We start from the raw sequence: 5,538 nt of genomic DNA, 5'->3' as shown, positions 1-5,538 counted from the left end.
TAAAAAAAAAAAAAAAAAAAAAAAAAAAAAAAAAAAAAAAAAAAAATGAGGGCAGTGACTTTAAAAGTAGGAATAAAGTGTGTGGTTGTCCAGCTACTACAGGGAAAAGGTCAAATAGATGAAGAAGGAAGAAAACAAAGAAGGAAAGAAAGAAACAATAAGAAAGCATGGTAAAGAAACAAAACAATGGCAGGATTAAGTCCAAACTGAATGTAGGGATGAATGAGTTGAAATCACCTTTGAGAAAATAGAAACTCTCAGAGGGAATGGGTCCAAAAAAATAAAGCTATATGCGAATTTTATAGCTTAACACAGTGACACAGATAGGAATAGAAAAAATATGCCACACAAGGTGCTACAGGAAAATACAGGTACTCACCTACACAGAGTGAACAGGTTTTAACATTTGGCTATATTTGCTTCAGAGATGTCTCTCTCTCTCTCTCTCTCTCTTTTTCTCTTTCTCTCTCTCCCGCCACCCCTCTCTTCTCTCTCTCTCTCTCTCTCCAATAAATATATTTTTTTTAGGCACAGGTGAAGTTCCTCAGCCCATAATATTTACCTTCTTTCTTACACAGAGGTAAGAAACACACCAGAAAATGGTGTGTTTACTTCTTGTGTGTGTCTTTAGACATATATATGAGTGTGTATGTATGTATATGTGTGTATATAAATATTCATAATCAAATAGAGTATTAATGTTTTTCAAATGGATATAATTGATAGACTATATATCATTTTGCAACTTGAATTTTACACTCAACAGTGTTTTGGAGACTTAGCCATTTCGATATATGTGGATCTAGTTCATGCAGTTTAACTGCTGTATACAAAATATTAATTGTATGAATTACCACACCTTATTTATCCATTTCCCTACTGGTGAACACTTAGGTTCTTCCCAGCATTTTGCGGCAATGAACATACTAAACAGATGTCCTTTTGTGCACATGTGTGAAGTTCTCTAGAGGTAAGTATATGGAAGTGAAATTTCTGCGTTCTAGGGTTTGAGCATCTTCACCCCAACTAGATATTGCCAAATTGCTTTCCAAAGTCATTGTACTTGTTCATGCTCCTACTGACAGTTTCTAAGTGCTATTTCCACACATCTCCAACAGGCTGGATGTTGTTCAAGTTCAACCTGACTCATAATCGGTGACATGTAAATTAACACACCGATGAAACATATTACATCTATCAGAAGCCAATAGCTTTTCTTCATGATAATATCTAGTTTGGGCTAGGAAGAGATGAAATGAAAAGACTCATGGGGTTGGTGTGCATATAAACTATAGTGGTCTTCTTGGAGAACAGTTTGGGTAGTAGCTATCTATCAGCATATTCAATTGGTGCATGCACTTCAGCCCAACCTGGGTTCCTTGCTAGTATGGAATTAAAACTATGCAGCAGTTAAAAGTTGGATGTACTGATATGAAAAGATCTCCAAGAGGGGCCGGGCGCGGTGGCTCAAGCCTGTAATCCCAGTACTTTGGGAGGCCAAGACGGGTGGATCACGAAGTCAGGAGATCGAGACCATCCTGGCGAACACAGTGAAACCCCGTCTCTACTAAAAAATACAAAAAACTAGCCGAGCGAGGTGGCGGGCGCCTGTAGTCCCAGCTACTCGGGAGGCTGAGCCAGGAGAATGGCGTGAACCTGGGAGGCGGAGCTTGCAGTGAGCTGAGATCGGGCCACTACACTCCAGCCTGGGTGACAGAGCGAGACTCCGTCTCAAAAAATAAAATTAAAAAAAAAAAAAAAAAGAAAAATCTCCAAGACAGTGTTAAGAAAGCATAGTGTAGAGTAATATGTACAGTGTTTGTGTAAAATAAAACCTTACAAAACCAAACTTTATATGAAAATGCCTAAGAATGTCTGGAAGGCAACATGCCTAACTGATGGCAGGGGTTACCTCTAGGGAGGGATGGAGGATTGGGGGAAAGCAGTCAGGAAGGAGGCTTTTGTTTTTCACCTGAAATAATGAATTTGTTCATATTTTTTTACAGCTGTCAGGCATTTTCATGAATATTATTACAAACAAATAAGCAAAACAAAAAATTTCTCCAATTAGGAAAAGCAGGATGTCATTCTTCTCTCACTGCAAGTACAGAAACGTGGGTTGAAACTGCAGCTCTTTTTTCTGCAACTGGTCAAGCTGATATTTATGACTTCATTCCTCACAAGTCATTCTAGGTTTCCCCTTGGCCTTCAGCCAGCACCTCAGCTGGTTATGGAGGCTCAGGAGTCTGAGTCCTTGGAGAGCCCTTTTAGGGTGGGGTTTTGGAGGTTTACCATTAACCTTTGCTGTGCTCTGACTGGCACCACCTAAGGAGGTATTTTAGGAGCACGCTTGGGTCCTAATCATCTTCCTTTCTGTTGCTATTGCATAGCAGTGACCCTAATTTGCCTTTTAGTCAGAATTAGTCTCTGCACAGAAAGGGACACTTACCCAGTGCTCAAAGCCCCCTGCTGGTGTGTTGGAGCAACCTGCTACTGCAGTGTCTTGGTGGACTTGAGGCGTGCTCTACCAGGAAAGCCCACAGGCCCCAGGACCTATACTCCTGGGGCCCTGAGCAGCTGTGACTTGGGCCTGGGATATCAACTAAGCCCATCACAGACTCGTGCCCAGTACTTTAAGGCTGGAGGGAGAAAGTCAGAGAAGCAGGGATCCTGAAGCATTTGTCCCCGTGCTGCTGTGGTGATGATGGTGGTGGCAGCAGGGGCGGCAGCAGCAGTGGTACGGGGTGGCAGTGATGTGGATCCCGTGCTGACAGTGCTGGCAGCCAATAGCTCCTATGGCAGGATGTGGCTGTGTGCTTGGCTGCCCAATTCTTTTGCTCCTGCCAGTTTCTGATTCTCCAGCCTCTCTGACAATTCCCCAAGCTCCTCTATAGCTTTCCAATAAAACTTTTCTGATTCAATTAAACTAGCATTGCTTTCTGTTGTTTGTAACTAGGAACCCCAAGTACTTGCCAATACCATAGCCCACTTTTGTGACTGTTTTCCTCATCATATGAGATATTCCACATGGCCAAGGGTCAGGCAATTTCTGTTTATGATGCAGTGGACCTGTCATTGGCACGCGGGGCCATGGTTTTAGAACAGCAGGCCTCAGGGGCCTCCAGACATGAAGCAGTCATTTATGAGAATAAGTTGTTTGGATATTCATTGAAGGTATCACCCACCACACTTTACTTCTGGGTTTCTGGTCTTGTTTTCTGGCTGTGAAATAAAAAGCCCCAGATTTGGTCAATCATTTGAGGCATAAAGCACTACATCTTGCAAGAGAGCACTGTAACTTCCTGAGGTGGTCTCCCCAGCTGGCACTACAGCTGAACCATTAGAAGGCTCTTACTGTGCCCTAAGGCCCTACCCTTCTCTTAGCCCTTTGTTTCAGTGAAACCCTTCCATGGAAGTGCCTAAGGACCTCTGACCTGAAGTATCCTTTCCAGCTCTGTTTAAATTTTATTCATCCTTTAAAAAGTTCATCTGTGGCTGGGCGCAGTGGCTCACGCCTATAATCCCAGCACTTTGGGAGGCTGAGGTGCACTGATCACAAGGTCAGGAGTTTGAGACCAGCCTGACCAATGTGGTGAAACCCCGTCTCTACTAAAAATACAAAAATTAGCCAGGCATGGTGGCACGTGCCTATAGTCCCAGCTACTCAGGAGGCTGAGGCAGGAGAATTGCTTGAACCTGGGAGGTGGAGGTTGCAGTGAGCCGAGATCACACCACTGCACTCCAGCCTGGGCAACAGAGCGAGACTCCATCTCAAAAAAAGAAAAAAAAAAAAAAAACAAACTAATTTGCCAGCTCCTGAAAAGAAAAACTCAATATCCCCAGCTCCTTGCCTCTCTATGTCTCCCATCTCTAAGTTCTTGATGTCAAAACCTATGTGTGAGCCATTTGTACAGTCCCGGCATGCACTGCTTGGCACAAAAATGTTCTGCAACACTGGGTGACAGGGTGAATAGATTCCTCTCCCAAGGTAGGCTCAAGCAGGGGCTGTGTTCAGAGAATGCAGTAGGAGTCATGGGGACTTGGACCAAGCTTAGCCCCACTCCCACCCCCAGCCTCTGAGGCCCTGGCGCCCCTCTCGCCTCCTGCCACCCTCTCAACCCTCAAACTCTATCCCATTTTCTCTTTGTCCTGTGGAATCCCCAGTATGTCAGAGGCTGTTCTCATACCCAAGGCCTGTGGAGAGAAGGTGGCATTTATCTGAAGATGGAGAAATACATGGCAACAAGCTTCCGCACACCCCTCTTTGGCCTGGATTGAACCTCTGAAAAAAAATGAAGCTGATAGGGTGTTTACTGACATGGTCCCAGCCTTGCACAAGGTCTGGTGTGGAGCAAGCCAGATTCTGGGACCCCTGGGCAACCCTTTCAGCCTGCCTTGGCATATGCCTCTGCAGCCTGGAACTTAGTGGCTAGGCCCATTGCTGTGGGTTTTGCTGACCCCTGGAGGCCCCCCTTCCTCCTGTTTCCTCCCTGGGTACTTCACTATCCCAAGAAGGGTGGTAAAGCATTAGTGAGACTTCACAATCTCTCACATTTGGATAAGATTTCCCCAGACCCCTTTGCATTCACTGATTTCACTAGACCCTGCCATCAACCCCAGGTGAGTGGTAAGGAGACCAATGTTCAGAAAGGTGATGACATTCTGAAGACAGAGCAAGAGCATGTTTGCTTGGTGGGGGAGGGCAGCAGAGATGTTTTCTCCCCATCCATCCTAGTCCCAGTGTGGTGGGGAGCACCTGGGGATCTGTACGTCAGTGTAGAACCCCCAACTGGCTGCAGCTAGACCCCATTCAGGCACTCTGGTCATAAGCACTTGTGTGCTACCTGCGTCCAAGCAGAGCACTGTGGGACCAGGGCAAGAGCAGCCCAGGGGCACGCAGACAATAGAAGTCAGGCACTTTGGTAGGAGGAAGAGGAGAAACAAGACACATACATAGAAGAATTCATACATAGAACTGAAGACTAGCAGATAGTGTCTGCTCATAGTCAGAGGTGTGTGACTGGGCCACTGAACACATGGAGACAGATCTGCAGGGACCCAGGGAACCAAGCCCAAGGCTCTGCTCAGTCAGGACCATGCTCGCATTGCAAACACATTTCTGCCCACTCTTGCACTCAAAAACGAAGGTTCAGAGTTGGCTAGTTTAGCTCAACAAATATTAATTGAGCTCTTGCCTGTGGTGTGTTCAACTGGGGCCTGCAAGAGATGAGTAGGGCTTAGTCCTTCCCTCAAAAAGCTCATAGTCCGGTGTGGGAGACAGACAAACATAGGTTTGCCATATTCTTTGTGAAAGGCAATGTGGAGGCAGGCACAGGGTGACCTGAGAGCAAAGAGCCTGGCTGGCCCAGCTGGGAAGGGGCTGGGCCTCAGAGGCACCAAACAGGTAAGGAAAGGGAGTGTAGGATGGGCACTTTTTACATTGTCTTTGTCGGGTTGTCTTTGACGGTGGGGGTGAAGGGCCCTTTAGTAAAATGTACTAACATTTAAAATCCACATACTTTTTGACCCAGCAATTCC

This window comes from Rhinopithecus bieti, unplaced genomic scaffold, assembly GCF_001698545.2.
Source record: "Rhinopithecus bieti isolate Rb0 unplaced genomic scaffold, ASM169854v2 scaffold_27295, whole genome shotgun sequence".
NCBI classification, from domain to species: Eukaryota; Metazoa; Chordata; class Mammalia; order Primates; family Cercopithecidae; genus Rhinopithecus; species Rhinopithecus bieti.
Note: the sequence above shows the minus strand (reverse complement) of the source record.